This window comes from Lissotriton helveticus, chromosome 3_2, assembly GCF_964261635.1.
Source record: "Lissotriton helveticus chromosome 3_2, aLisHel1.1, whole genome shotgun sequence".
In the NCBI taxonomy this organism is placed as follows: Eukaryota; Metazoa; Chordata; class Amphibia; order Caudata; family Salamandridae; genus Lissotriton; species Lissotriton helveticus.
In genome coordinates this window covers 406,480,472-406,501,454 of record NC_136062.1, presented here as the reverse complement: position 1 = coordinate 406,501,454, position 20,983 = coordinate 406,480,472, and positions in this window count along the sequence as shown.

The following is a 20,983-nucleotide window of genomic DNA, read 5'->3' as shown; positions in this document are numbered from 1 at the left end:
GCACTGAACCTCACAATCCCGGAGCAACATCGGCTCCCCAAAATCAAATGGCGACCAACTCCTAACAGCCAATGTAGTCAAATTCTGGAATGGTGTACTCTTTACCCTTCTGTGGCATGCACCACTGAGTTACTCTAAACCCTTACCCTACACATGCCTCTACTACGACAACTGCAGCTGTGCTCCAGCCCCTAGTGCAGCACAGAAGCTACCACCATGACCCCATACAGACACTTGGGGAAAGGGATTTCTCTACCGGAACGTTACTTTTTTGAAGTTCCGGTGGCGCAATGCCCTGCACCATATTTACCAAGTGGTGGTAAAGTGGTGTAAATATGGTACCTTTTCATGACGTTTTCCACGGGAAGTAGGTGTTGCTGTAGGCATTTAACCGTAATACCCATTGCTTTTTGACGTTGACTTAGATTTACAAGTATTTGTAAATCTGAGGCAGCACCAAAAACTAACGCCAAGCCAGAGCTGGTATTAGATTGCTGCAACGAGGAGTAATACTTTCTCCTCGTTTTTGCTGTTTCTATGTGTGCTGTATTTTATAGCACACATAGAAAGAGCAAATTGTCTTTAACCTTATCGCTGCTGCCGACGGCCAACGGCCGTCGCGTGTACTACCTCGTTGGCCGTCGCGACCCCGCCCACTCAATAGAACGTTCCGAACTAGCGCGGAACGTTCATTCGGCGCAGTTAAGAGGTTATAGATTGTTTACGTCCAGGAAGGTGTCCCTTCCTGCACATGAACAAAGGGAGAAGTAAAATACACACTGATCAAGGATAATTTTGACTGTCGCGGAATTTACTCCTTATTGTGTACCTCCTTTTCTCTTAGTAATAGGAATTGCTTATGATTTTCTGTATATAATTTGTTCCTTTTTTTATATTGTCTGTGTTCCCAATTTTAATTATGTCTCAATTTTAACTGTTTTTTAATATGAAGAAACTGTGCATGCTGAATGTATTAGTGTTTAAAGTTTTTTTGTAATATTTTTGCATTGCTTCAATTGATAGGCCTTTTTGTTATATTAATATCTGTCTATGTGTTTGAAAGAATTGGTGTCTCTGAAATAAGGTACCCAAAGGGAATCTTTTATGACGGAAGCCTTCCTGCACATAAACAATAATTTCCTGCAACACAGACACCCTTGCACTACGGTGCAAGGATGTCTGTGTTCCAGGAAATGATTCCTGCGATGCAGGCACTCTTGCACTATGGCACAAGGGTGTTTGGCAGTAAGCATCTTTTTTTTAGCAACGGAAAACACAGGGGTGCGCCGTTTTCTTGCTCATAACCTGCATTTTTTATGAGAATTTGCCACTGCGCCATTTCCTTGTGAATATACCCCTTGGTGTACTGTAGTCTAGACATTCTAAAGTCAACCATTCTAGCCTTCTACAGCGCATTTGATGCTAGGTACGGTGACTCTTTAGTTAACAACTCATTCACTCCGGAGAACATGTGGGACCAGCCCTGGCCGGGATGATGGGACATCTTCGATGTACACTGAGACTTGATTTCTGATCTCCATCAGTGGAGATGATTAACTCACTCTCCTCCCATACGACTAGCTTCCACTTGAAGACATTTAATCATCACAGTAGCCTATTTGTGCTACCGAACCATCCAATACATCCATGCTTCTTATGTCGCTGAGGATTTCTCCTCTCTGGTCACAGTCTCACAGGAAGCAGTGGAGAAGTGTGGCTCAATGGTTAGAGCGGCAGACCCTGATGCAGAGGTCTGGCCCGGACCAGGGTTCAATTCCTGCCTCGGCGGGTCTTGGGCTCAATTTCTCCGGACCTGATAATTCTCGCCTCGGTGCCTATTCTAATCATGGGTCCCACTCTGCAACTCTGGGCAATAGCTTGCTTAATCTCCACAACGGCCTCGAAAGCGCTAGGATTCCTGGCCTCCACCTTGGGGGTGCCCAGGAGTGGGCACTTCACAGGGAAAGGCCAGGATGGGTTCCACAGCGGTATGAATACAGTGCTACGAGACCCATTCGGGGGTGATTCGTGCGCTATATAAGCACTACATTTACATTTACAAACAGGCCATTCATTGACTGGGGAACTTTGGCATCCGCGAAACTAGAACTTCAAACAGCATCCCACGCTCCCATCCACGCCCTTACTCGCTTGCTACACCCTCTGTCACATGCTGTACTCTCTCTGCAGATTCAAAAAACGCCTCCTTCCTAAAAGTCTCATTAATTACTAGAATTAAGTATTTGTACTACTGTTCAAACTGAATTTTCTAATTCCCCTATTTAAAATGTTATTGAATTTCCTACTATTATATATTATTTTGTAACAAACTGCATTGCAATATTACCACTGCAGTAGTACTACAGGATCATGATATAATAAACACTTAATACAGTTGAATCTATTATACTGGCTGATGCAGCAATCTGCGTGTAACCTGTAGGCATAGGCTGAGATTTCAACAATGCCACCTCAGACGTCCATCCTTCCAAGATGGATGAAATGAGAGCAAATAGGAAAACATCTGGCAAAAATCTCCTAAAGAATAAAAAGAACATCTGTTACTCCCAATAGCTCCATTGACTGTTCAGTAAATATTTATTTCGATGATTAAAAACCATCATAAAAATACATAGTGCAAATCAACAATCATCAAATACATTAAATTTCTGAACTATACAATATTAAAAATAGAATTATTATGAATTAAAAAGGCATTTAGTACGACCCCGAATCAGCCCCTAGTGTTTCTTAATTTAACAGCCACTTTTAAGAAACTCAAAATGGAGCACAGAGTACGCATATCATTTGCTCTTTGCAAGAATATTAAAGCAGATTTGGCGTGACAAATTTTTGACTCCTTTAAAATATCTACAAGAAATCTACAGCGAGGGGTTCGATAAAAGGAACATAATAGTACAAAATGAAGGGTGTCCTGCGGAGACCTATTGTCGCAGCCGCAGGCACCCTTCTGCTCAATTGTTAAGGTAAAACCAGATGGATAAGCTAAAATGTTAGGTAACAAATTGAGCCTAAAACGGCACATTAAAAACCTCTCTTGTTGATTGTGCATTATAAATAGGTATGGTTCCATACCCTCTCCGCCACTTACTAAGGAGTGCGCAGCTACAGATGATTTAGTAGTCAAATTGTCTCCTACTACAATCGTATTTATCAAGTAACTGCTTGTGAATCCGGTATTTACAAGAGGTATCAATCTTTGCCGGGTCAGTATTTGATAGTCAATGCACTCTAGAATTTCTTTGACGTATTTGAGCCAGGGGATTTGTAGGCACCTATCTCTCTGGAGGCAATCTTTAATTATTTGTCTACTAAGTTCCGCTTCTGGGTTTAGCCAGATTCGGAGCCAGGTCAAAATGGGTGTCACTTTAATCAGATCAGAGATATATGGAATACCAAGCTCCTTGTGTGCAATTGCTACTGGGGTGCTCTGTGGGACCTTCAGCAATTTTCTTAGGAAGTTGTCTTCCTCTACTTGTATCTGGTGTACATCTCTGAAACCCCTCACCTCTGCCCCATACGTGGCTTTGGCAGTGCTGACCGCTCTATACAGCGTCATTACTTGCTCTGGTGACCAGCGACCCATCCTACGTGCAAAGTTTGAGATGGCGCCGTTTGCTGACACCAGTTTCCTGCACCTTTCCTCCACCAAGGGGGCGAACCTGATCTCTCCATCAAACAAGAGGCCTAGATACGAGAATGTATTTACAGTTTCTAAGGCATGAGTTCCAATTTTAAATACAAATCTCTTGGGGGGGGGGGGGGGGAGGGGTTCCCAGCCACCATAACAAATGACTTGGTCAGGTTCACGGAGAGATCCAGATTCTCCATGAACCTTACGAATCCACTGACCAGATGTTGCAGGCTCACTGCTGTTCGTGCAAGCAGGACCGCGTCATCCGCGTACAGCAGTACTGGTACATGACGCGATCCTACTCTAGGGCAATCAGTCCCCAGAGCCGTCAGTGAACTCTCCAAGTCATTTATGTAGAGGGAGAATAGGAAGGGGGCCAGGATACACCCCTGCCTCACCCCGCCAGAGCACGGGAAGGGATCGGTACTCACCCCCCCCCGCGCTGTAGCAGACTTTGGCAGTGGTGTTCCAGTGGAGTTCCTTTAAGATGTTTATAAGGTCTGGGTCAATTCCCAAATTGAACATGAGGGCCCAGAGTTTACTTCTATTTACATTATCGAAAGCAGCTGCCAGGTCCACAATGTATATGGATACATTGTTCCATTACCAGTTTTCGTGTACTTGGCAACTAGTAGATAAAGATTAAGGCATTGATCACTAGTTGATTTGCCTGCTCTGAAACCGTACTGAGTGTCTGCTAGAGTATGATGTGCTTCAATCCACTCAACAAGGCGATTTATAATTGCCCTGCTTAGTAGTTTAGCTGACACATCTATCAGCGAGATTGGTCGATAGCATTGCGGGTTGTCCCTGCACCCTTTCTTGTAAATAGGGACAATCATCGCTGTTGACCAAGATCGTGGGAGCCCAGTTTTTATTGCTGCATTTAGTACTCTGGTCATAATTGGAGCCCATAAATCAATGTTGCTTAAATAGAGGTCTGGGGGGGTACCATCCGGGCCTGGTGCCTTGTTCCGAGTCAGGCCTTGAATTGCTTTCGAGATTTCCAATAAAGAAAATTCTAATTCGGTGGGTCTCGCCCCCTCCCACGTTCCAACCCCAACTGTCTTCCCCTGTTGGTTGTATAGACTCTTAAAGTGGTTGATCCATTGTTCGGGAAGTATGTTGGTACTAATAATAGGGGAGCTAGAATCTTAATAGCAGGGTCTATTTATGATCCGCCAAAATTGGGTGTAATCCCTGTTTTCTCCTGCTTCCCTCAGGTCTGCCCAAACTTCCTTTTGTAGCGTGTTCTTTCTCTGCTTGACCTGCATTTTATAATTACGTCTACATAGGGCAATTTCATTCTTGTCTCTCGGACACTTTTTGAGGCTCAATTTTAGCTCCCTCAGAGCCCGGGAGCAGTTGGAATCAAACCATCTTGGGGTTGGCGAGTCCTTTGTAGGCCGCTTGGTTTTTAGTAGTCCCTCAACCACCCTAGTTAGGGCCTCGAATGCCAGGACCACATCTCTCCTCTCTGTTGTGAGGTCGAGGCAGGCCTCTAGCTGTTCTTTCCCTCTTTCCACTAAGGTGCTATAAAATTCTTGTGCATTAATCTTTGCCCATCTTAGGCGCCTCCCCTGGTCAATTGGGCGGATTACAGTGTCTTCGACGCATATCCTACTGGGAGGCCATTATATTGTATTTCCAGGATTAGGGGGTTGTGATCACTAAAGGGGCTCCACTCCGTTCTTACCTCTGTGATGTGGTCTTTAGTAAAGGTAGATATTAGAATAAAATCTATAATGGAAGAGCAGCCTCTTCCCTTAAATGTTGGTGTAAGAGTGTCCCCTATTTTTAATGCCAACAGGTCCATTGTGTGGGTGAGGGCGAACCTATCTAGTAGCATCATGAGCAGTGTTCCTTCTTTGTTGTGTTGAAAGTGTGGTCCACTTTCTTCAGGGCAGGAAGACCAATCAGGGCCCATGGGGAGTAGTTTTGGACACAGATGACAATTAAAATCGCCCATCAATAAAATAGTTGGTTCAGGGCCCCCCTGTCTTCGGTCAGTTATATCGCTTAGTCTGCTCTCTAGTTCTTGTAAAACAGGGTGGTTTCCGTCAACTGGACCTGAATTATAAAAGTTTAATATTAGGAACCTCTGTCCCTGTCCCTGGAATGTCACTGCTTGTATGGTGTCTGATACCCATGGGGGTTGTGACCATGTGCCTTTTAAATCTAGGTCAACATATATGACTAGCCCTCCCTTCTCCCCCCCTGATCTGCCTTCCTGCGCTGGCCTAAAAAAACATTTATAGCCCTCGAGTTGACAGGAATTGGGGTCTCGTGCCCATGTCTCCTGTAAGGCTATAATGTGGAAGCCTGTGATGTATTCCCTCAACTCCTTATTTTCGAGTTTACCCCCAGGCCCGCTATGTTCCAGGACAAAAAGACTAACCTTGCCCTAGGTGCTTTTCTTCCCTCCAAGGTATGGTCATCCAGTCTGGACGCTATTTTTTTATGAACATTAACAACCTCATCCCTCTGCATTGGGGGATCTACTGTCCTCCTAGCTTCCACGCTTCCTCCTACCCCTTTCATACTGTGAACAAATCCTTCCCTTATTGCAATATTTGCTTGCTCGTTGTCTATCGTGGGTAGTCAGTCGTTTTCGTCAAGCGACTGCAGTGGGGCAAATCTATTTCTCCACTGTGGGTAGTCTCGGGGTGACGGAAACTGGCCCGGATGGGTCAGGATCCTGTCCCTTTGGTTGATTGGTATCCTTCCTGCACTCCACGTTGGATAATTCAGGTTATTAATGCTCTGTTTCCTAGGGTAAAAATACCCCAGGGGGAGGGTGCAAATTGTGCTGGTGTGATTTCTGTTTGTATTTCTCAGTATATATTCCACCAGGTTGACGTCTCTGAAATTTGCCACAATGCAGTCCCCTCTTATATCTTTTTTCCTGCCTCCTAACCAGTTCACTCGTCTTACATGTAATATCTCCCCCCTTTCCCCGGTGTTCAAGGGTCTATGGATATTCAGCCACTTTGCAATTTTTGAGTGTAGTTGCGAGTGTGATTCTTTTTCTGCGGCCCTGAGTTCCGGTGCCCCTGGGAATACTATGACCTTCTGGTGGTAGGTTGATATGTGGAGGGGGACTTTCTGGGCTATGGAGTGGATCATAATCAATTTGAGATGAGCTAGATATGCCTTGGCTTGAGTGATGGTCTCCCTGCCCCATTTGTATAGTAGGTTGCTGATAGACTTCATCTGTATTTTTGGTGCCCGTCTTGTGATTTGATCCCCTCTCGGGGTATTGTGGAGCTTTAGGGGGGTTATGTACCTGGACGATCGTGTGTTGGATGTTGCTGACACAGTTGTTATTGGTCGCTAAATTGTCAGAGACCGTATTTGTGGGTTGATTGTTGCCTGTGGTAAGATTCTTACTTACTGTTTGGTCAATTCGCTGGCTATTTTATCCATCCTGCTTACAATCGGTTTTAACTGGGTAATAATAAAAACTTCCAGATGTTTTTTGAGTTCTCCAATTACCTCCTCTATCCATACTGGTGGACTTACAATAATTGAGACTCTGTCTTCTGCAGGGGTGACCTCTTGTCTATTTTTTAAAAGACCTGCTCCTATATTTGATTTGTTTTTCCTATGCTGGCCCTTTCCACCCCCCGTTGTTTGGGTTTACTATGAGCAGTGTGGTTGCTATGCCCTAGATTTTCTACCCCAGACTGTACTACATGTTGTTCACAGGGAATGCCCTCCTTTGAGTTACTTACTGACTCTATATTCCCAGTCATATTGGGGCTTTCAGCTAATGTTTGATCCCTGGATTGCGTGGGGGTAACTAAAATAGGAATTGGTGAGGAGGACAGACTCCTTTCCATACGCTCGATCTCCCCAGAAACCTTCCTCAACATCAGGTCAATAGCAGTGTTTTTTTTAACTTTGTTAAGTGGTCCGATATTTATTTCAGACGCAGTTTCTTTTGGGGTACCCACTAGCTGTGCTTTGCTCGTAACCGAGTTTGTTTTGGGGGGGTTGGACATAGTAGGATTGTGATTAACTAATACCCAACCCTATCTTTCAATCCTGGCTTCCTTCTTATAAATAACTCCGTAAGACTTAAACAAGCTAAGTTTGTCCTTCACCCACTTCTTCCTAGGCAGTTCAATATCAGCTTGTAGACAGCCCCAGATAATAGCAAATTATTGGTCCAAAATGGAAAGTACCTTTTGTATTAACCCCTTCGCTGCTAGGCCTTTTCCCCTCCTGTGCTAAGGCTTTTTTTGGCGTTTTGGAGTAGTGCACACTTAGGCCCTTGTAACTTTTTGACCACATAAGGTATCCGCGCCAAATTTGCGTCCTTTTCTTCCAACATCAGGTGGATTCTAAAGGTGCCCAGGGTTTGTGGATTCCCTTGGAGGGGTCCCAGAAATTAACCAAAATATAGTGATTTTTTTGTTTTTTTCAGAAAAATGGGAAAAACGGGCTGCAAATGAAAGCCTCTGGGTTTTTCCCTGAAAATGGTATCACAAAAGGGTTTGTGGGGCTGAAATCTCCATTTTCTCAGCTTTCAGGGAATGACAGTCTTTTGTCAGAGAATCGCAATTTTTCACTCAGTTTTGGCATTTTTCTGGGACATAGCCTATTTTTGCTATTTTTAGAGCTTTCCACCTCCTTCCAGTTAATGGTAGAAATGAGTTTGAAAGCAATAATGGATCCTGGTAAGCTTTACATTTTCGAAAATTAGACAAAATTCTGAATTCAGAAAGGGGTCATATGTCTAAATCCATGAAGGTTTCGTTATAGAAACTAACAGTTAGATATTGGAATATTTGAAAATTTGTTGAAAAAAACAGCCTTTTGTCTCAACGTTTTCACCTATAACTTTTACTAATTTTGACAGCTCATGGAAAGCAATATACCGTTACATCTGTTAGACGTTCCTAGTTGTGGGGATATATAGGACTTGTAGTTTCACCAAGAACCCGACGAACCCAGATCCAAAAACTGAGCAGCAACTTGCGATGGTATTTTTTCATTTACTGGGTATAGTGTACTTTGTCTTGGAAAATGTATACATGGAATAATCTGTATGAAATACACCTATGTATTTATGAATTGGGAACAAATTATAGAGTTCAGAAACAGTATATAATTGCACATTTTCAAAGTTGGGAATACTCATACTAGCATGAGAATTATTGGTCATTTTTCATAAAGATTTTTTTTTTACACAATGTCTTTCATTCAAAGGGAGAAATGCATGAGAGCTCAATTGGTAATAACAGTTCATTTACAAATCTGAATTACCCCAAGTGTCCCGATAAAAACGGTACCTCACTTGTGTCGGTCGGCCTTGTGCCTGCGACAGGAAACGGCGCAAAATGCAACGTGGTCACACCTAAATTTTGCAGTTACAAATTGACCCTTTTTTGGCAAAGTGCCTACCTGTAGTTTTTGCACCCTAGCTCTGCCGGCACCTAGGGAAACCTAGCAAACCTATACATTTTTGAAAAGTAGACACCCAGGGGAATTCAGGATGGGATGACTCGACTGCCTACCACCAGGTTTTGTTACCCAGAATCCCTTGCAAACCTAAATATTTGACAAAAAAAACAAATTTTCCTCACATTTCTGTGGTGGAAAGTTCTGGAATCTGCGTGGATCAACAAATTTCCACCCACCCAGCGTGCCCCCAAGTCTCCCGAAAAAAATGGTACCTCACTTGCGTGGGTAGGCATAGTGGCTGCGACATGAAACAGCGCAAAACGCAGCATGGTCGCACCTCAATTTCCCAGTGAAATTTAGCACGTTTCGGACAAAAACACTACCTTTTGTTTTTGCGCCGTAGCTCTGCCAGCACCTAGGGAAACCTAGAAAACCTATACATTTTTGAAAACTAGACACCCAGGGCAATTTAGGATGGGGTGACTCGTCTGCCTACCCCCAGGTTTTGTTACCCAGAATCCCTTGCAAACCTAAAAATTTGACCAAAAAAACACATTTTCCTCACATTTCTGTGGTGGAAAGTTCTGGAATCTGCGTGGATCAACAGATTTCCACCCACCCAGCGTTCCCCCAGGTCTCCCGAAAAAAATGGTACCTCACTTGCGTGGGTAGGCATAGTGGCTGCGACATGAAACAGCGCAAAACGCAGCATGGTCGCACCTCAATTTCCCAGTGAAATTTAGCACGTTTCGGACAAAAAGACTACCTTTTGTTTTTGCACCGTAGCTCTGCCAGCACCTAGGGAAATCTAGCAAACCTATACATTTTTGAAAACTAGACACCCAGGGCAATTCAGGATGGGGTGACTCGTCTGCTTACCCCTAGGTTTTGTTACCCAGAATCCCTTGCAAACATAAAAATTTGACCAAAAAAAAAACATTTTCCTCACATTGCTGTGGTGGAAAGTTCTGGAATCTGCGTGGATCAACACATTTCCACCCACCCAGCGTGCCCCCAGGTCTCCCGAAAAAAATGGTACCTCACTTGCGTGGGTAGGCATAGTGGCTGCGACATGAAACAGCGCAAAACGCAGCATGGTCGCACCTCAATTTCCCAGTGAAATTTAGCACGCTTTGGACAAAAAGACTACCTTTTCTTTTTGCGCCGAAGCTCTGCCAGCATCTAGGGAAACCTAGCAAACCTATACATTTTTGAAAACTAGACACCCAGGGAAATTCATGATGGGGTGACTCGTCTGCCTACCCCCACGTTTCGTTACCCAGAATCCCTTGCAAATATAAAAATTTGACAAAAAAAACACATTTCCCTCACATTTCTGTGGTGGAAAGTTCTGGAAACTGCGTGGATCCACAAAATTCCACCCACCCAGCGTGCCCCAATGTCTCCTGAAAAAAATGGTACCTCACTTGCGTGGATAGACATAGTGGCTACAACAGGAAACGGTTCAAATCGTACGGTGGTGAATTTACATTACCTTATTGCAAAACTACCTTGATTTTGGGGGGGGCATCTGAGTTTGTGGCCCGGGGCTCGGTGGTATTCTTTGCAAAGTAGCAAACCCAAACAGTTCTGAAAACTAGACACCCGGGGGAGTCCAGGGAGGTATGGCATGCGTGGGTCCCCCAATGTTTTCTTACCAAGAACTCCTTGCAAACCTTAAAATTAAGTAAAAATAGCACTTTTCCAAACTTTTTGGCGTGGGATCGCCGTGCTGGCAAAAAAGTCCTACCACCCTGCGTTCCCCTTGTTCTCCCGAGTAAAAGGATACCTCACTTGTGTGGGTGCCCCAAAGCAGAACACGCCAAAAATGAATTTTAAAAAAAGTAGTTTTTAGTCATATTTAAGTTTTACAAATTAAGCCCCCCAGCCTGAGTCACATACCTTTGGCCCACCCACACAAGTGAGGTATCATTTTACTCGGGAGAACAAGGGAAACGCTGGGTGGTAGGACATTTTTTCCGGCAGCGAGATCCCACCCAAAAAAGTACGGAAAAGTGGGTTTTTTGACCAAAAGTTCAGGTTTGCAGGGGTTTCTGGGTAGGAAAACATTGGGGGACCCACGCATGCCATACCTCCCTGGACTCCCCCGGGTGTCTAGTTTTCAGAACTGTTTGGGTTTGGTAGTTTCCAAAGATGCCCGCCACGCCCCGGGCCAAAAGCTCAGGTGACCCCCTCAAAAAATAAGATTATTTGGCTAAAGGTAATGTTTTGGTCTCCACAGTATGAATTGGGCCTTTTCCTAAAGCAGCCACTATTCCTACCCACGCAAGTGAGGTACCATTTTTATCGGGAGACCTTGGGGAACGCTGGGTGGGAGGTAATTTGTGTGATCGCAGTGATGCCACGCTTTCCCACACTAAAACGTGTGAAAAAACTGATTTTTTCCAAGCAAAAAATGAGGTTTGCAAGGGATTCTGGGTAAAGGAACGTTGGAGGACCACGCAAGCCATACCTCCTTGGAAGCCCCCGGGTGTCTACTTTTCAGAAATGTGTGGGTTTGGTAGGTTTCCCTAGATGGCTGTCTCGCACGGGGCCAAAAACCCAGGTAACCCCTCTTGCAAAAGCTGGTGAACTTAACATTTTCACCATTGTTAAATTCACCAGCTTTTGCAAGAGGGGTTACCTGGGTTTCTGGCCCCGTTGTAGTCTGGGAAAGCGTGGCATCACTGGGCTCACACAAATTACCTCCCACCCAGCGTTCCCCAAGGTCTCCCGATAAAAACAGTACCTCACTTGCGTGGGTAGCCATAGTGGCTGCAACAGGAAAAGGTCCAAATCGTACGGTGGAGAATTTAAAATACCCTGAAGCAATATAACTTTGATTTTGGGGGGGGGGGGGCACCTGAGTTTTTGGCTCGGGCTGGGTGGTATTCTTTGGAAAGTAGCAAACCCAAACAGTTCTGAAAACTAGACACCCGGGAGAGTTCAGGGATTTATGGCATGCATGGGTCCCCCAATGTTTTCCTACCAAGAACTCCTTGCAAACTTTTAAATTAGGTAAAAATAGCACTTTTCCAAACTTTTTAGCGTGGGATCGCCGTGCCGGCAAAAATGTCCTACCACCCTGCGTTTCCCTTGTTCTCCCGAGTAAAAGGATACCACACCTTAACAGAGTTACTCAAAAGTCAAACATTCAAGCACAGCTATCTATTCCTCAAAGACACACACATACAGGTTGGATTTGGCACGAGGGCGAGTGATGGTTCAGTACATAAAATTTTATTAACAAGATATTTCAAAAAAATGAAATGGTCTGTCAATAAATAAATGCATAAAAACCGAACCAGTGACTCGCAACTCGTGAGCTGTAAAGCCACGACAAGGCACCAACCGTTTTACAGGCCATTCACGCACCTTTCATACCTGATACAAACCAGACCATTGAGAGCATCCGAATGGAAAAGCAACACATTACAACAATCACAATAAGAGACAAGGTACACCCTAATGCAGAAAGAGAAAAAAACAACTATTACTGCACACCCATCTAATCCGCAAGCACACACACATACTGGTTGGATTTGGCACGAGGGTGAGTGATGATTCAGTACATACAATTGGATACGCAAGTAATTTAATCAAAAATGAAATACACTGCGTATAATTGAAAGTATGATAAACTGAACCACTGACTCACAGCTCGTGAGCTGTAAAGCCACGTCAAGGCACCAACCTCTTTACAGGCCATTCATACACCTTTCGTACGCGTGACACATACAAAACATTCACACCGCCAGCCGCGGACCCATCACATTTCAACACTCACACCAGCAAACAGCGCCATTCAAGGGCCCATCACTTTCACACGCCCACATTTCTGACACTGCAACTACACAAAATGATGGACTGTGTGGAGTGTCACTCAACTAGCAGTGTGTGTAGTGACCAACAGAAAGTTACTACTCACACACCGCCTGCCGAGCGCCAGTCCACCCACACCACCATCCAAGCACCAGACCATGCACACTGCCAGCCAAACACCACTCAGCGCACACCGACAGCCAAGTACCACTCACACACACCACCAGCCAAGCATCACTCCACGCACACCACCAGCCAAGCGCCACTCCACAAACACAACACCAGCCAAGCACCACTCCACACACACCGCCAGCCAAGCATCACTCCACGCACACCACCAGCCAAGCGCCACTCCACAAACACAACACCAGCCAAGCACCACTCCACACACACCGCCAGCCAAGCACCACTCCACACACACCGCCAGTCAAGCACCACTCCACTCACACCGCCAGCCAAGCACCTAACCATGCACTCCGCCAGCCAAGCAAAAATCCACGCACCCCCCCAGCACAACTCCAATCCATGCACTATGCCAGCCAAGCACCAGACCATACACACCACCAGCCAAGCGCCATCCACTCACACCACCAGCCAAGCACCTAACCATGCACTCCGCCAGCCAAGCAAAAATCCACTCACCCCCCCAGCACAACTCCAATCCATGCACTATGCCAGCCAAGCACCAGACCACGCACACCACCAGCCAAGCGCCAGTCCACGCACACCAACAATCCAAGCACAATCCTGCACACACCCCCATCGAAATTAGAATTTTTTAAAGAAATACCACAAACCAAATGTAGAAACCTACAAATCTGCTAACACAAATTCAAAAACTAAATGCTTTGCACTAATGCAAACCTTAAAGCAGACTAAAAAATATTACAGAATACAGACCAGACAGTACACTTACAAGCTCAATGAAACTCCCAAAACTTCTTTTGTGTCTGGTACGATTTAAAACAAGCTGGCACACACAATCCAGGATTTGAAGGACAGTCAGGACAGTGCATACGAGACTCCCTCCGCACTTCTCTTCGCCAACAGACTCTACATCTTTTAGTGGGATTGTCTTTTGTAGTTGTGGGAGGAATGTATTCTGGAAAGTGGCGATCTTTCAGTCTAGCCACTTCCTCCACCAATCCAAATCTTGGCACACTTGCCTGTTCCACTAGTACAAGGCTGCCTATTATAGTCTCCTGAAACTTAACAAAAGGCATCTTTGACTCAGGACAAGATTTCTGGAAAACAACAAAAGCATTAAAGGATGCCAAGTGGAAAAGATGGATAGCCAACTTCTTGTACCAAACGTAAGCCTTTCGAAGAGCAGCATAAGGTTCCAACCTCTGATCTACTCTGTCAACACCACCCATGTACTTATTGTACTGTAAAATGCACACAGGTTTACGCACTTCAGCAGTCTCACCCCGAACTGGCAGAGCTTCAGTGCTTTCGTCATGGATAGTAGTCAGCATGTACACATCTCTCCTGTCTGAAAACTTCACAGCTAGAAGCTTCCCACATCGCAATGCAGTAGACTGTCCCTGCACAAGCCTTTTGCAAACAAGTTCTATTGGGAAACCTTTCCGGTTACTGCGCATCGTGCCACAAGCAACAGTGCCCACTTTGGCCAACTCCTTGAACAAACGCACACTAGTGTAGAAGTTATCTACATATAAATGGTGGCCTTTGTTAAATAATCGTCTACCTAGTTCCCACACAATTTTCTCAGTCACTCCAAAAGTGGACGGCCAAGCAGAAGTGTTAATGCTGGAATCCTTACCGGTGTACACCCTGAAATTATAAACATATCCAGTATCACTGTCACACAGCATATACAGTTTGATTCCATAGCGTGCCCTCTTACTAGGAATGTATTGCCTAAAAACCAAGCGGCCCTTGAACAATACCAAAGACTCGTCCACAGCTATTTCTTTTCCAGGTGCAAAGATCTCAGGAAAACGATCGACAAAGTGATCAAGGACAGGCCGAATCTTAAAAAGACGGTCACAATCAGGGTGATCGCGTGGCAACGCTAAATCATTATCAACAAAATGCATCATGCGAAGAAGAAGCATATATCGATCACGAGTCATAACTGCTGGAAATATAGATGTTGCCATCAAGGGACTAGTGGACCAATAAGAAGACATTGATGGCTTCCTTAGCAAGCCCATCAAAAAAGCTAATCCCAAAAACTTCTTCATCTCTTCAACATATGTGGGAGACCAATGGGTAGCTCTAGAATGGGGCTTAAGGCTGGCACTGTGGTCCCTCAAATACTGCTCTGCATACAAATTAGTTTGCTCCACAATCTCCTGCAAAAACTCATCGTCAAAAAACAACTGAAAAAATTGAATTGGCAAAAAATTGTCAGTATTCACTCTACACCCTGGAACACCAGTGAAGTCTGGCAATTCCGGCTGCACCATGCCAGGGGCAACCCAGACGTCATCACTAACATCGGGAGAAAAAGCCACCCTAGCCTGCAGCCCAGATGCCTCTTGCTGCACTACATCAACGGGAACACTAGCATCCCCAGATGCCTCTTGCATCACTACAGCAACAGGAATACTAGCATCCCCAGATACATTTTGCATCTCTACACCAACAGGAGAACTCACATCCCCAGCTGCCTCATGCATCTCAACATCAACAGAAGAACTCGCATCCCCAGATGCCACTTGCTGCTCAACAACAACAGAAAGACTAGCAGCACCAGATAACCCTGGGCACACCACAGCAATGTGAAAACTTTTGGGCGCAGCCTTTACCACAGTTGCCTCTTCCCGACGAGAAAAAAAGGGAAACCTTGAGGACCTAGGCTGCCGCTCACATGGCTCTTGCCTCTCTACCGGCAACATCAATGTCCCTCTCTACCACAGGCACTTCATCAGCACTAGAAAAAGAATCATCATCCGATGATACCATGCGAAGAGAAAACTCACTGCCTGAATCTTCTGCACCTACCTCATGCTCCGAATCGGAGTCAGTGTCTGGACCATGGTCAGAGGAAGACTCAAAAAGCAAACTAACAACCTGCTTAGCAGTCATCCTGCGAGCAGCCATTATCCTTACAAAGCAAGAAGACTACACACACAAGTGAACAACAACCTACACTGTGCAAAGTAAGAAGTAAACAAGGTAGAGTCTTCACACAAAAATCAATACACTCAAAAACAATTCAAATCTAACCAAATATAAGAACACTCACCAGCACCTACTCTGCTGAAACACAGCAAAAAGAAAGGAAATCCCACTGGAAAAAAAAAAAGTATAGATTAGACAAAGTACACATCAAGCAGCAATACAAAAAAAAGTTAACAATCAAGAAACACAAAGCCACACAAACAGCAATAACTTCACTTTTCATAAAAACACATTCATCTAGGAAAAGTAGTACAAAAAACATTTACTTACCAAGCACATGCAACTACACAAGCTGCAAAACCAGCATTAACTGAACCACAACCTACACCAATACAAACAGGAAAAGCCTGGATCAAAAACAAAGAAGAAAAAAATAATTAATACTACATTTCACAAACAACATAACAAATGAATAAACAACACAAAAATTTACCCCCAAAATCACATCCACACAGATGGGCCATCAAAAAGGGCAAAACGGACAAAAGTACGGGTGATTTGCCCACCGGGGGGCCAGAAAATCTCATTTTAAAATCCGACCCACCTGGAAGCGACCCTTGCCCAAGGGGTCACTTCCTACAATCTAAAATAAAATCCCTGGTGCTAGTGGGGGCATTTCCACCGCACAATCGCAATGCTGTGCGCGACCGTGAGGCAGAAATGCCCTGCAAAGAGACATCAGGAGAGAGAAAATTCACTTGTCTCTCCCCTGATGCCTCTTTGCAGCCCCAAACCCCCCCAAATATCTCAAAACCAACCTAACACCTCAAGGCGCAGGAAGCAAATGGCTTCCCGACCGCCTGGGAATCCCTGAATATGTTGGCGCGTGCTGTGCGCGCTGACGTCATCAGGGATTCTAATGGGGAGGGGGGCAGTAGAATTACTGTGGTTAACTGTGATGCTGGACAGAGGCACTTGCATCCTTGATTTTCACAAGCGCAATCCACAAACAATTCCTATGACCAGGAGCTTCTTTCTCCCCATCTGCTGCTCTCATCAGTCTCTGACCATTTATACACATAAGAGGCATGTGAACTCACACAGAAGACCCCCGTTTGGCCACGCCCACCAACTAGCGGAGTGCACCATCTTTCCTAAATTTACCCACTATGATGGACAGCTCACTCAAGGGACCTGTGCACACATCGGTGCGATGGCATAGTAACACACACGGTCACTGGAGACAAAGCAAGCGCTCGAGTTGAAGCACAAATTCAGGAAAACATTCATCAGCCCAAAAACATTTGTGACCTTTCCACTATGATGGACAGCTCACACAAGGGACCCCTGCGCACATCTGTGCAATTGCATAGTAACGCACACATGGACACTGGAGACAAAGATGGCGCTCGAGTTGCAGCACAAATTCAGGAAAACAATCATCAGCCCAAAAACATTTGTGAGCTTCCCACTATGATGGACAGCTCACTCAAGGGACCCCTGCGCACATCGGTGCAATGGCATAATAACAAACACAAAGGTCACTAGAGAAAAAGCAGGTGATCGAGTTGCAGCACAAATTCAGGAAAACATTCATCAGCCCAAAAACATTTGTGACCTTTCCACTATGATGGACAGCTCACACAAGGGACCCCTGCGCACATCTGTTAGATTGCATAGTAACGCACACATGGTCACTGGAGACAAAGATGGCGCTCGAGTTGCAGCACAAATTCAGGAAAACAATCACCAGCCCAAAAACATTTGTGAGCTCCCCACTATGATGGACAGCTCACTCAAGGGACCTGTGCACACATCGGTGCGATGGCATAATAACACACAAAGGTCACTAGAGACAAAGCAGGTGATCGAGTTGCAGCACAAATTCAGGAAAACATTCATCAGCCCAAAAACATTTGTGACCTTTCCACTATGATGGACAGCTCACACAAGGGACCCCTGCGCACATCTGTGCGATTGCATAGTAACGCACACATGGTCACTGGAGACAAAGATGGCGCACGAGTGGCAGCACAAATTCAGGAAAACAATCATCAGCCCAAAAACATTTGTGAGCTTCCCACTATGATGGACAGCTCACTCAAGGGACCCCTTCGCACATCGCTGCGATGGCATAGTAACACACACATGGTCACTGGAGACAAAGCATGTGTTCGTATTGCAGCACAAATAAAAAAAACATTCATCAGCCCAAAAACACTAGTGAGCTTTGCCTAGGCAGGACAGGTGTGTTTTTTAGCCACTTCAGATAAACACAAAGTAATAGAAATGAAGGACAGAGGCACTTGCATCCTTGATAAATATTAGCACAAGAATTATACATTCATAATGTCCCCAATCAGCATTTTTTTTTATACCAAACGACCATTTCTCAACATAGGAGGCACACAAAGACATCCAAAATAATGTTCCCCCAAAAAGGGGAGCGACCCTTCCCCAAGGGGCCGCTCCCCGAACAACGAAAGTGAAAAAAAAAATTAAAATCCCTAGCATTCCAGCTGCACGATCGCACGATCGTGCAGCAGGAATGCTCTAAAGTTGCATCGAGGGAAAGGAAAAGCCTTTCCTTTCCCTCGATGTAAGTTTCAAAAAATTCCCCCCTGCCCCAGCCGCAAAACGAACCTCTATGTAATCCGACGCGCAGGAAGCAAATGGCTTCCCTGCGCGTCGGTAAACAAAAGGAACCTCCAGTGACGTCAGCGCGCCTCGCGCGCTGACGTCATTGATGACGCGGGCGGGGAGGGCGGGGGGAGGCAGGGGAAGGTCTTCCCCTGCCATCCCCGTGGAAAAGAAGAAAATCGGGCAGACTCGGGGGGAGCGCTGGCGCTTCCCCCGAGGGTGGGGCTCATGACGAGCTGGGCTCGTCATCAGCGTGCGAGCGCCCTGCTCCATGACGAGCCCAGCTCGTCATCAGCCCCGAAGGGGTGAATCAGACTCAAGGGGGGTGGCCCGTCCCGTCCCTGGTCGTCCCCGGATGGCCAGAGACGGCCCGCCCTCTGCCCGGGCTCAGCCCGGCGGCGCCCGCGCGCGTCCCGCTACGCGGGAGGAGCAGGTCTGCCTTATGCGCCTCCGGGCGCGGGAGAGTGACGCTACAGGCGGCGTCTCCGTGTCCTGCTCAGGGGATGCTGGGAGATGTAGTTCTGGTGATGCTCCCCCCTCACAGCGGCCGCGTTGTCAGGTGCGGGGGAGAGCAGAGCAAGGAGCGCGATGTCCGGGCGTCTTGTGGGCGAGTTGCGCAGTTGTGGCCCCAGCAACAAACAGAGTTCGAATCCATTGACTGTTTAACAGCCCATGAGTGGTCTGCTCTAGATGCCCTGTGATCTACACTTACCATACAAAACTTTTTGTCTTTGGACACCAAGAATTCCAGTCCCTCTAAGCAGCCAATGACGACCCCCAATGCTTTCTAAGGCTGCCTGAACTTCCCTCCCTTTTGGCACAGGCCGGCGTACACCTTGTAAAAAGAGCCCTATTACAGCTTTATACATTTCAGGATCATAACCTGGCGACGAAGGTCTCTTCAGCGCTATCTTGGGTGCTCTAATACTATACTCTAATTGAAAATCCAAGGCAACACATCTCTCTCAACTGAATGTTTCAAGTTCTTTAATATCAGGGCCCGATACATTTTGCCATTGATATTGCTAAATTACAATTTTCCAAATATTTTCCCATTTTTAAAAATACAAACAATTTCCGCTTTTCAACTGAGTTGTGTTAACGAGCTTCACAGAGTACAAGGCGAGACTTCTCTTTCACTCCCTAAAAGATCCAACGCCTACTACCTACAACATGATAGGATAGTGTAACCTACCATAATCTCCTGCATAGTGAATAGAGAAGCTAGACCTACAACAAATCTGCAATCAATGTCACATTTCACTGCATTCAACATGCAATCAACAACCGCTGCATGACAATCATCATGCAAATATAGAAAAGCTAGCTAAACCCATCATTGTCTAGGTTATGAAGGTCTAATTTTCAATTGTACCTTTGGTATGACGCTTGTGATCTTCCAGATTGGCCTTTATCTTTTTTTTCACTTCTTTTACTTTTTTTCTCTGCTACTTTTTTTTCTTCATAGATAGATGTCCTACGTTTTCATTATATGTGACTTCTTAATAACTCATTACTACCTACTCTGGCGCCCCATTTTAATAGTTTCAACAGATGTACTGAGATGACTCTTACTATTCAAAGTGGACAGGTTGCCCTTTAATATCACTGTAATTTTCTTATCGAATAAAACACTCCACAACTTCCACAAGGTTTCTCTGGACAATTCCGTCTGGATTTCCTCTATCTCTACCTGTGCCCACCTTATCAATCTCTGTATCCTCTCCAACCCTTGATAGCTACTAGCAAACCACTACACGGCATGATCTCCCGGGCCTCCTATAAGTAACTTTTGGTAGATTGACCTTCCTTTTTTCTGGAGTTTTATATAGCGCAAACTAGACCTGAGACGTCGGGTATCAGAGCGCTTTACATGAGCTTCATTACAGAAAGACACATTCATATTTATGGCACGGGGAGATTAAGTGATCCTCCGACCGCTCTAGCCGTAAGTCTACACCCTCTCCTTGTCCTACATTGCACTGGATAACCCAGGGGCAATCACTGATGACCAGTGCTCTTGTTCTCCAGCACCTGCTTCTCAATAGGTCACCTTTGCAACGCAGCTTCGATTCTTCAGCCCTGTCTTCAGCTGTTTCTTGCATCCAGCTCACTAGCACCGCACCAGTGCGTCCCTTTGCACTTGGGCGCGATGGTTGATACTCAACGGGGCGTGAAGCAAGTCTCCTCGCATCATTAGCCTGCCTCTCTCCTGATCCCTTTTGTTTGTTTCACAACATGTCCTACAATACAAAATATACACTCGTGTCTTGGCTACAGAGATGTTGCCAAAACTGTACAGGGTCTTAAGTGTTGCAAGAGTTTGTTTAAAGATATCCATGCTCCTAAGGATGTCTGTGGCTG